This window comes from Neolamprologus brichardi, chromosome 16, assembly GCF_056152115.1.
Source record: "Neolamprologus brichardi isolate AB-2024 chromosome 16, ASM5615211v1, whole genome shotgun sequence".
NCBI lineage: Eukaryota > Metazoa > Chordata > Actinopteri > Cichliformes > Cichlidae > Neolamprologus > Neolamprologus brichardi.
This window is the reverse complement of record NC_142119.1, coordinates 28,547,715-28,560,175: the sequence shown is the minus strand read 5'-3', so window position 1 is coordinate 28,560,175 and position 12,461 is coordinate 28,547,715. Positions and strand designations below refer to the sequence as shown.

Below are 12,461 nucleotides of genomic sequence, written 5' to 3'. Positions count from 1 at the left end.
ATCCCTTTTTTATTTTTCTGGACATGGATTTAATACTCCAGAAGTGAATGAATGAGTGATGTGTGATCTATGTCTGACAGTACAAAGTTATTCGTGATAACCTGTGAACAGTCTGCGGCAGTGAATTCATAAACAGCATTTCTTTACATTATAGAGTTTCTGGAGATGCTTCTTTGCAGTATTATATAATGGCTGAAATTAATGTAATGACTTGATGAATGAGAATGCAAGTTTTTAAGATGAGTTTCTTCTCTACAGCTCGCTGCCCTGACTGTTAATAGGAGCATGATGAATTCAATGAAGGGACTTTGGTAGGGCTGTTGCTGAGTCATTATTTTTCAATTAGACTCTTAGTCAGCGCTTAAAGCCAAATTCTCATCTTTTAAGGGATGGCACAGCGGGTTTAAAGTGGAAAGGAAAAAGCTGTTTGATGGTTTTTCCAAATGTACAGCAGTATTATACTTCTACCATACATATTCTTTATTTTGGTCACAAGAAGATCAGATTTTTAGTGTCTTTGCTCAACAGCTTGTCACCACTGCCTTCATTATATCAGGTAGTTAGGTGTCAGGTGATTTTGAGACTGGGTTTGTAAAAATGTATGTTCTTCGATACTTTTACATGCTTTTTACCACAGAAACTGTGATGATTTGACCTTAAAAATAGATTTCACTTAGCTGCATCGTAGCTGATGATCATTTAAGAGTGTAGGGCTCCAGCAATAAGATAAGATAAGACAAGGAAAGGAAATGGTTTGCATGAGTACTTTATAAAATAAATAAAATAAATGACTTCAGACACCTTATTTCCAGATCACTAATGAGAATGAAACAATTTGTAAAGAAAATTCATCAGAAGGGATAGAATATTTGAAACACTATATTTCAAAAAGTATTCACTTGTCTGCCTTCACACACATAGGAATTTAAATGACATCCCGTTCTTAATCTACAGGGTTTAATATGATGATGACCCACCCTTTGCAGCTATAACGGCTTCAACTCTTCTGGGGAGGTTTTCCACAAGGTGTAGGATTTTGTTTATGGGAATTTTTGCCCATTCTTCCTGAAACACATTTATGGTTTGGTGTTTTGTGGGGTTGAGGTCAGTACTCTGTGCAGGCCAGTCAATTTCTTCCACACCAAACTTGCTCATCGATGTCTTTATTGTCCTTGCTTTGTGCTCTGGTGTGCAGTCATATTGGAACGAGAAGAGCCCATCCCCAAACTCTTCTCACAAAGTTGGAGGCATGAAATTGTCGAAAATATCGTGGTATGCTGAAATATTAAGAGTTACATTCACTGGAACTAAGGGGCCGAGCCTAAATCCTGAAGAACAACCCCACACCATAATCCCCCACCACCAAACTTTACACATAAACAATGGAGTCAGACACATATGATTGTCTTGGCACTGCCAAACACAGACTTGTCTATCAGATTGCCAGATGGGAAGTGTGATCTCCATCTGCACTGCTCTAGAGGCCAGTGGTGGGGTGCTTCACGCCACTGCATCCAACGCTTTGCATTGCACTTGGCGATGTAAGGCTTGAATGTAGCTGCTCAGCCATGGAAACTCATTCCATGGCTCTCTACACATTGTTCATATAGTCTTCAGATTATCTCAAGAAGTTTGGAGGTCTTTAGCGATGGACTCGATGTAGAAAGTTGTCGATCTCTTACATGGCCTACCACTTTGTGACTGAGGTTTTGTTCCCGATTGCTTCCAGTTTATTATAATACCACTAACAATTGACTGTGGAATATTTAGTACCAAGGAAATTTCACAACTGCACTTGTTGCACAGGTGGCTCGCTATCACGTTTCGATGTTGAAATTCACTGAGCTCCTGAGAGCGACCCATTCTTCATATTTCTGACAACATAGTGTCTTTCTACAAGAAGTTTTGGTCAAGTTACTTGAAAATAGTAATTAGTTACTAATTACTGATTACTTCTCCAAGAAAGTAATCCAGTTACTTTACTGATTTCTTATTTTCAAAAGTAATTCATTACTTTATTACTTAGTTACTTTTTAAAAACATGAACCTATATTTGTTATAAAACAACAGACCTTTCAGCCCAATTCTATTTTTTCTGCAAAATCCATCATATAAAATTGAATCAAATGAAAAAATCTCTTTTTAAATCTTGTTTTATTATTTTTACAGGTAAGTAACAGTAATCTAATCACCTTTTTTTTTTTTTTTTGCAATAGTAATCGGATTACAGTAACGCGTTACTTTTAACACGTTTCTGCCAATCTTTGTCTACTAGTAGGAAGTATTTTGATACTGATGGTTTATGCAGTCTGTTGCTAGCGTAGTGCTAGTCATTGCTATTAACTCATTACCCTCTTCCGAAGATACTCACAGTAGCCTGTAATGTCCAGATGTTCTGGTACGTTTGGACTGTGCATCTCAGACTAAAGCTAATTTTTGTGTTTCTGCAAATGAAACTGCAGGTTGTGTGTATCTTTAAGAAGTAGAAAACAGGGAGGCAGACATAGCTGCTAGTCTTTGTGGCTGCAGATGTGGCATCAACAGGCACACACACCCTGATGAGGCCTTCGGTTTTTTTTGGTTTTTTTTTACTGTGTCTTCATCTCTTTCACTCCTGTGCAGGCTCAGCCACTGCTCGCAATTTTCTCACCTATACTTCTACCCTTTCCTTTCCATCTGTCCCTAAGATGTAGTGTGTGTGTGTGTGTGTGTGTGTGTGTGTGTGTGTGTGTGTGTGTGTGTGTGTGTATTTGTGTTAACGGAGGTGCCACCTGCCACTGCACACCCAAAGTACTGGCAGCCTAATCTAATCTCCCTCCTCCCTCTCTCCCTTCCTCCCTCTTTTTCTCCCCCCACTACTGTTCTTTCCCCTTATCCTCCCTCATCCTTTCAGGTCTCGGATGTTATCCTTTCTTGTGAGCCTCGAACAACATTTCATCTAGCCAGGTGAGCTTCTCAATCTCTCCCCCTTTCTCTTTGTGTTGTCATCTCAGCCTCTGTCTCTTCCTCTCTGTCTCCACCGCATATGCTTTTGGGTGCTGCTGCAAAGATGCTGCGTCACTGTGCCTGTTTCATATGGACACAATTGCTGTTTCAGACCAGTAACAGAAAAAAACAAATGTTTTTCTCTTTTGTTCCACTTGTTTCTCCTTTTGAGCCACCTTGTCATGCTGAGGAATTGTTTGTGTATGTGTACCTGAATTTGTGAAGGTATTGTTTTTATGATGAATCCAGCAGTCTGTGAAAGTATAACAACATGCATTGTGTATCTGTCATTTGTTCAGTATGTCTGAGAGCATGTGCCTGAAAAAACTGTGTGATTAGTGCTTTGTGTGTGTGTGTGAGTGTGTGTAGACATGTCTAGACGGTCCCCGACAGGCAGTATGACTTTCACATGGTTAATGTGCAGATTGGAACGTGCATTATCCCAACTAATGAAGACATTGCAGATTCACTCTGATTGTCAAAAATTACTTCTGCTTTCAAGTGTTGTCAACTGTTATCCAATTGGATGCCACTAATTGAGAAGTTGGAAGAAAAATAAATGATGAAATTCACCAACCTCAGCTCTTTTATCTTTTTTATCCAGTTTTGGATGAAGCAGTATAGCTACGGTGGCCCTGAGAGGTCAAATGGACTACTTAGGAAAAAATAAGTAAATAGAAAAATGCTGCAAAAGACAAAAATTATGAAAGAAAATGGAAGTGTTTTTGGGGAGATAATAATGTGATGAAACAGCTGCAAACATCACAAGCTAACAGTCTTATATTAAAAACAATGAATGTGTGTGTGTGTATATATATATATATATATATATATATAATATATTAGTAGAAATTGAAGTCAACATTTTGATGTAGTAATTATTTCAGTGGTGTAATGAAGCTTCCATACAGTATATCCCAGCTTGTTTAAGTTCACTAGCTTTAACTTGACTATTTAACTTTATACTTGAGTAATAACATTTCAGAAGCAACACATCAATATCAGAGATTAATGATTTAACACTACAATACAATACTACAATTTGACCCTATCACACAACAATAGCAACAATGGCAAAGAAGTAATTTCTTAAAGAAACTGTAAAATTCTTAATCCAAATTTTTGTAATTATAAGTATTTTGGCTAAATAGGTATTCAAAATAAATGTTTAGGGGTTTTATTAGTTTTAAAAATTATTTACATTATTTCTTTCAAAATTGTAAACTTAAAATATGCATTAAAATTCACTAATTCATAGTTTGCTAATTGGTTAAACAGTTAGCATGAAAAACATAGAGACTATAGTGGAGTCCAAATCCCAGAAAACATTGGCTGTACTGAACAGTGCGCAGTGATTTTTATAATTTTAAACATGTTTTTAATGCTCTTTCAGTTCACTGCAGTTCTTTGTCTATGATTACTTCTGTTTTCTTCATCTTAGAGGCTATGCTCTAAGACCAAGAACATGACAAGCACAAACAAGTGTAGCCCACATTACTGGATGTACTAACATGTATTTTTTTTTACACTGCCCTATGTTTGGCAGCTAAAGACTACCAGCACACCAACAAGACACTGTCATGCCAGATTCTAAGAGCAATAACTCTCTTTGCTCAAGGCTTATCATCACTGTCAGTTACTGTTCAAGACAACCAGCAAATAAAGGTTTTTAAAAAAAAAAATAAAAAAATGCTATGTTATCAAATGATCAAACATCAAAGTGTTCTTATGCAGTGTGTCTTGAAGTTAAATTGATGTATTTTGAATCAGTTTCAAAGATATTAGGAAAAAATACAACTGAAAAAGATGACATAGTTGTTTTTTTTAAATGGTACACAAACAGAGTCTTTGTTGTCACTGGTCATCAATCGTTACTGCCACCCTGTCAAATATAGTGAAATTACAGCATTCAGGCATCTTCTGTTTTTGAACACAGTTTATTTCATTTTTTTAAAAAGATTAACTTTCCCATCCATAACCCATGATGCCAGAGTGAAAATATGTTTTACATTTGCTATCCAACAAAACCGGCATTAAGTGAACCACATTGGTAGGACTGCTGCCCACTGACCAAAGAAACCCTTGGATATTAAGAGAAGGATAAATGATGCCACATAATAAACATAATCCTCATCCCGGATTTTTAAAAGTTGTTATTCTACTTTGTACCATGCACCTTGTTATTGTGGGCTATTGAATATACATTAGTGGGAAATTGCTTTTTTTTTGTCTGTGTAAAATTGAACCTACAATGCAGTCACATTTGTAAAAACAGGGACATTTAAAGCATAAAACCACTGTATGTAACAAACTTGTGAACCTTTGCTCTAAGCAGTTTTCTCCTTACTGACAACACACCAGTGAGACTCATGTTTAATTATTTATTCACTCTAACTGGCTACAGGTGACAATTTTCACTGGCGCCTTTAATGCTGCTGTTTCTACAATATTCATAGCCGTTCAATCAATAATAATCATTCAGCTCCAGGGTCTACGTTAGTGTTTCTCACTTCCTCTTGCACTCTCTTCTAGAAACACACACACACACACACACACACACACACACACACACACACACACACACACACACACACACAGAGACAACAATCAGTATGGCTGAGCAGGATAATGTTTGTCAGTTTCCGTGTATGTTCAAACACAATGAGAACACCTGATGTGAAAACATGCAACCCTTCTGCACGTCTCGCTTTCCCTGCCGTCACCATGAGGGAAAACGTTAGTGGCATTTCCCAGCAGGTCTGTTTGACCTTCTCGCGTTTGTTTAGCCTCTACTTTCTCCTTTGCTCCATCACAATTTGGTGGCTAAACCAGAAAGTCAGGCGATCCTTACCAGAGAATGTTTCACTTACATATTATGTTTTATAAGGGAAACATTCTCAGTTGTGTGTCACAAAGTTGAACAAAAATATTAAAAACTCGCCCGCATCAGGATTACCACAACAACTGCAGAGATATGGATCAGCATTTGATCGATACAGAGCACAAGAAGTGCTGGAACCTTTATAAAGTCCAGGATTTGGCTCACTAAAGTCTAAGGAACAACCAGCAGTGAACTCACTTAACAAAGGCCACATATGTAATAATGTAAAGCTACATAACATAACATTTGAAAAAGTAATAATGGCCTTTCATTTGATTTTAATGTTAAATTGCTTGTAATTAGTCACTTAGAATCAACAACCTTATTATGATAAAGAATTGATGAAGTGTGTAGCAATATGTTGTGAGTGGAGGTTACTGTAGACAGAGAGAGAATGTAATGTTGGTATTGTCAGCCACTGCAGCAGTGACGTAATGGCCCAGACTCCCTCCATTCCTAAGGCTAGACTCTTTTATTTTCTTTCTTTCCTTGTCTACCTCTCCCCTGCATCTTTTCATCTTTTCTTCTCTTCATATCTAATTTACTCATTCTGGATTTCCATTTTCGTGTTCTCAGCTCTCTTTATCTTCATTTCTTTCTTTTGTTGTCATGGTGCTCATCCATATTAACAAGAATTGTTATGAAATGCACATAAATGAAAGGATGAGATATTATGCACGAAAAAAATTTGTGTTTTCTTTGTTTTTGTGCGCTTTGTGGTGCCTTTGTAAATTACTACCAGAACTGTGTTGGTTGTGGTTTGTAGAATCCAGAAAGTTTATATTTGATAGATAGTTGTTTTTATGCTTTATTTTATGGTAACAGTCTGGCCACGAAAGAAAATTGCTTCCTACATGGAAAGACTGGCGTTGAAAGGATCTTGTCTGAACATTTCTAAACATTTTATTTTAGGAGCAAATGACATATTTATCTGCACTACTCTGTGCAGTTTTATGGTCACATAAGTCATATGACATGCTGTTATAATAAACCATGTGTGGTTTAATGGGTCACAGATAAAGTCTTGAGATGTTTGGTCTCTGTCCCCGTAAGAGGAATTGAAACTGTTCACACATCTGTTCAGTCAGAGTCACTGACCTCAAATCTGAGTACAATTCAATTTAAAGTAATTTTTTTTTTGTTAAATTAGGAAAATGAATGAATCTGCTTCCAATCAGTCACAGCATCAAAAATCACACCCATCCTTCAAATCTAGCTGTCTAAATATTTGGTTTGAATGGTTTTGTAATCTTATATATATGACAGCATTACAGTTAAGACAGATTGAATGGGCTTAAAGAGCTCTCCATTTAATGAAATACATACAATTTTTTTTTTCATGGGGGAAATAATTAAAAGAGCTTTTTTTCTTTTATAGTCACCTTAGTTAACGTGTGCTCTTTTAGACTGTTTTATGGATAGATGCTGAAATCACAAAAAGAAAATTCATGTATCAAGTCGTACACTTTGCATTGAATGACAGTTATCATTGAACTGGATTGTCTGATGGAAAATGAATGGAAAAAAATTAATTTATAATTGAAAAAACCTTATACGTCACACCATCTCATTCACTTATTTACATAAAATTACACATTTTTACTCTAATAACACTGAAGTTGTGCTGTCATTGTAGCCAATAATGTCAGCTGGTGTCAAAGAAGATAAAACCTTTTTCTGTGCTGGCAGTTGTTCGTTGTGTTTGTTGTCTTAATTTTAAGGCAACAAACACAACAGTTATGCTGTAGTTAGGGTATGTGCATGTACACACACACACCTTTAAATGAACAGAGAAATTCATACATTCCCATTAGGCCACAGCACCCGCTATTTCTGAGGGGGAGCAGGTTAATGAGGAGAGAGATGATAAATGAGGGGCTAATGTAGAAGAATAATCACTATGTTCAGTTTAAGCTCTGGGAAATTTCTGTTAAATAGCACAGATTTTTCATTTTAGATATCAATTACATATATATGCATATGTTGCTTTTTTCAAGCTGCCATCCCAGCACAGTAAGGTAGCTGGACATATCCATCCAGCTATCCATTCATCTCATACAACTTACCACAAATTCTAGATGTCCTGTCTTAAACGAACCACCTCAAATGGCTCATATTCAGTAGATTTTGAGGCCTTCTGAGCATCATTTCCATTGACCTGAATTAACTTTAGGGTTATTTCTCAAAAATAAAATGTGAGCCTCCTCTGGAAATGTTGCAGGATCATAAAAATGATTTGATAGCAATCTTTGCAAGAGAGGTGAAGAAACTTTAATCAAGATTGAGGTGATGGAGCAACTAACTTTGTCACTTCTTGAGTTTTTTGAGGTTTCATAGATTATACACAGGTTGCACCATACCTACACAATACACATAGGTTTGCTTTGATACTGTACTCTATAAGAGTTGTTCTGCAGAATCATACAGGCAGGAGTAAAGACCTTAACCTGCAGAGCATACAGTCATTAAATATTTAAGCTTTACATAACCATACGATTCACAATCGAACCTACTGGGAGCCAATTTTACAGTATTACTGAATAATCCAAGACTCAGAAGATTTTTTTTCCTGAAAGCCCTTGCAGCATCAGCACATACATTTTGACTCCTCGCACCAGTCCATTCACAATAAATGAGATTCTTGCATTTTCAAAGCAGGAAGCAGCAAGCTTGGTCAGTTGAAACACACACATGCATATGCACAAACATAACCCCTACAGACTGCACAAAATATGAGCTGACAGGTAGCTGCTGGATGTGCAGTCCCAGGAGACAGAACAAAGCACTTTCATTTTGTGTGTGTATGCTTAATCAGTATGTGTGTATTTGCAGGATCAGAATGTGTGATCATTCTCTTTGTGTGTGTGTGTGTGTGTGTGTGTGTGTGTGTGTGTGTGTGTGTTATAGGTACAAGGTTACATAAGAAGGAAGCTAAAGTGACCTTCACTGAGAGGAAAGAAAGTAGCTTAAAGGGATGAGTCCAAAACTCTCATGGGCTCACTCTATAGAGTGCGTATTTGTGTGTGTATGTAGAAGACTGTGTATGCTGGAGGTGTACACAAGTAGGTTATGGGTTGGTCACAGGCAGTTGTCATTTGTGGATCAGAGAGAAACATCTATTAGAAAGTAACACAGCTACGATCAACAACACACAGAACAGATAGGGCGATAGATAGATAGGCAATAAGGTGTGATGGAGGCCAATGATCCACTGTGGCTGTTGGCGCTGCGCTTCCACAGGCCCCGCTGGTTTAGAGACTTATTCCCGTTAATGACAGCAAGGAAGTAAGACGAACAGCGATTTTACTTGCTAGCAAGGGAGGCTGGTCGGAACCAGGCTCTTGGAGCTAAACGCTCCTCACCTGTCTCCTAGCCAACTCTAAATAAACAGCCTTCCTTGCTGCCTTTTTATTGAAAACAGTTACAGTACACACAAGCACCACCAATTGTAAAAAAACCCCTATGGTCACAAAAGATAAGGTACTGTGTGTGCACGTGTAAGCATGTGTGTGTATGTGTGTGTATGTGTGTGTTTAAATGTGTGTGTGTGTTTGTGTTTGGGGGTGCGTTTGTGTGACCTCCTGCTTACCAAAAGGATCATAAAAGCAGGAAGCTTATTAAACAAGAAAACAGAACCCTCACATAGATTTGCCTATTATAAAATACTATAGCCTCCCCCACCAACAAACTGGCATGAGAGTTGGTCAGAAACAAAGGAATGTCTCCGATCCGATCCTACAGTTTGAACTAAGACTTACAAATTTTGGTAACACAATGACAACCTTTAACAATTTGACTCCAACAGTGGCGACGCCTAAAGCGAGCTGAAAGAAGAAGTGGAACAACTGAAGAATTGCATTACCACTATTTATTATTCCAGTATTGAGCCTCACATTTTTAAGAATTTAAAAGTAAGCCTGGATTTATTTGTGATAGAAAGTAGTGCAATTGCAGGTTTTGGGGCCAGTGTGACTCAGGAGGTACTAATCATGACAGTTGGCGGTTTGATGCCTGGCTTGCCAAGTCCACAAAGTATCCTTAAGCAAGATGCTAAACCCCATGGAAGCGTACGCATGAATGGTTAGACTAAACACTCAAATAAAAATGCTGAATGAATGGGTGAATTAGACTTATTCTAGAAAGCTTTGAGTGCTCAGCTAGAATAGAAAAGTGCTGTATAAGTACCACACATAAGTACCAGAACTATTTTCCTCAACTTAGAGTAAAGAATGAGTGGGTTAGAAATGAATTGGAACTTTTAGATAGAGGCTTGGAACACTGATTTCAGAGAGGACAGACAATGAGCTTGTTGTTATCAACCATTTATTTAATGGAAATGGGTTAAGGCTTTTCTTCCATCTCTAACCCAACTTTAACAAAAAAGCACTAACAAATGAGACAATATGTAAAAAGGTTTATTTGTGGATTAGAGTCAGGTCTGTTTAGAAATCAGACCTTTCTTAGAGGGCAATAAATAAATAAATAAATTAATTAATTCTCTATTTTCCAGAAGCTAAAGATTATTATCAAAGGAATGTATGTGACAGTACCACAAGAGATGTTATTATCTTTAGAAAGAATGATAGAGAGTTGAAGAGTGGTAATGGGGACTCACTTTTATTCTTAAATCTTTTATTTTGAAATTCTTTGTTGTATCCGTTGTAAAGTAAATCCAGTGATGCTGGTTACAGTGATGGTATTCCATCTACAACATACACCATATGTAATTTACTGTTATCATGTTATGAAGTGGAGTGATGTAACACATATTCTGTTATGTTTATGTGTGAAATACGATTATAGAGAATGGAAAAGCCAGTTTGTGTACTGGAAACACAGATTTAAGTGCCTTTGTTAGTAAAAGGAGGAAATCCCTTTACAGCTTTTTTTTAAAGTGATCTTTGAAAAAAATCACTGACTACTACAAAAAAATTGAAAACAACAATAAAAGATCTCTTTTTTCATTCTAATCATTGGTCAGTTGGTGCTTTGCACTCAAAAATCTGCTGTACAGTACAAAAGGGGGAAAAGGACAACCCTAGTGCAGTAAACACCATGGTGTGATTTAGACCTTTGATGCTTGGCAAACACTATAACAACCTAATGGACTAATTGGTGAGTGTGGCTGCCAGAGACTGGCAGTATCTCCAGAGCTTCACCAGACCTGGTTCTGGCTTCTCTTTGTTATCTGAAGCTGTGTCACCACAGTTCAAAATCATACCTACCCCAGTCTTACACCAATGGTCTTATTTTTTTTTAATTTTTTTAATTTTTTTGTCTCACTGTTAATGAGTTATTTCACTTCAAGGCATTTCATTTGCATTTTTATTAGAAACTCTTGACCATACATAATTGAAGCTAGATGGGTTGATCATGTAGGGCAGCAGGGTACATCTTACAATAAGAATCTGTTTATACAGGCTATACACTTAGTAGTTCACTTTTAATAGTTGCTTGTGTCATGTACATTTGCTAATGGTGTATTGTTTTTTTTTTAAGCAATTGAAAAGACTTTTAAACTATACAAAAAGACGTAAGCTGAGGGGTAAGAGTGCATACCACATGGCTGCAGATGCCATCAGCTGAGTGTCCCAGTTGAATCTTGCTTCTGCACTTTGCCTGTATCTTTAACTGTGTAAATGAATATTTGCACAGAGAACACAAAGGCTTGTCCAAGGTGATTGTTTGAGACTCACATGTGACCCTTAGCTGCTGAGCTGAGGCACAAATAAAAAAATGTGTTTCCTGGTTTTTGTAAGTGTTGTTTTCGTATCTTTGAAGCTTTGACTCTCTTAGCCGAAGGCCGTCACTGATTTCAGTTCGGTCACTCGTCTTTTCTATTGTCCGCAATGTACAACAACTGAATAAGCAGAGTAGAGATACTACATGCATTATGTAGAAAATGTATGAACTAGTAAATTTAAAAAATACACTAATACATTACTATTTCATTAACTTTGTGAGATTTTACTGGGTGTTGCTGTACATGAAACAGGTATTCAATAGAAGACCCTTACTTGACCCTCTTTTTCAGTATATCCCATCCTTTTGTTGTACAGTTAATTCGTTTGTGGGTTTTTTTGTGTCTATGTTGTGTGCCATCTTTAGTCATCACGTTTCTGATAAGTGCAATCGGCAAATTTACAGAATTAATTTAATGTGTCTGAATATGAAAAATTTTACAGCAAATTCAGTCAAACTGAAAAAATAAAGTAAATAGCGAAATATGAAAATAATGCAGGAGGTCTGCTGCACTGCTTGTAGGCTTTTGAATCAAATCTAAGTTTTGTTTAGTAATTTTACCAACTTCCAAGCCTTTTTAGTAAATTGTGACACTACCTGCCATTCCTCATGTTTTACATGTTACAGACATACTACCATACTGTTTACTATGCCTATATATTTAATATTGGCTTCAGTACCAGGCTGTATATATATTTTTTCCATATTGTAAACAAATATTTTTAAAAAGCCACAAATATCAATAACACCTTCACCTTGTGGCTATATTGTCACAACCAAACTGAATTGCAGTTTAGAAAAAAAAAAAAGCCTATTTGTCACAATGGAGTTAATGAAAGCACTGATCACTGCA

The 12,461-nt window shown here is 36.8% G+C and overlaps 1 protein-coding gene across 11 annotated transcripts in view; it reads left to right on the top strand.

Moving 5' to 3' along the window:
- The window catches only part of map2 (microtubule-associated protein 2), a 103,919-nt gene that overhangs the window by 25,899 nt on the left and 65,559 nt on the right, over positions 1 to 12,461 (top strand). For 10 of the 11 annotated variants that reach the window (XM_087852981.1, XM_087852973.1, XM_087852975.1 and 7 more), the window contains exon 2: positions 2,894 to 2,946. The exons of the other annotated variant lie outside the window; for it this stretch is intronic. The gene's annotated coding sequence lies outside the window, so the exon portion shown is untranslated. The remainder of the gene's footprint in view (positions 1 to 2,893; positions 2,947 to 12,461) is intronic. 11 annotated transcript variants of the gene reach the window in all.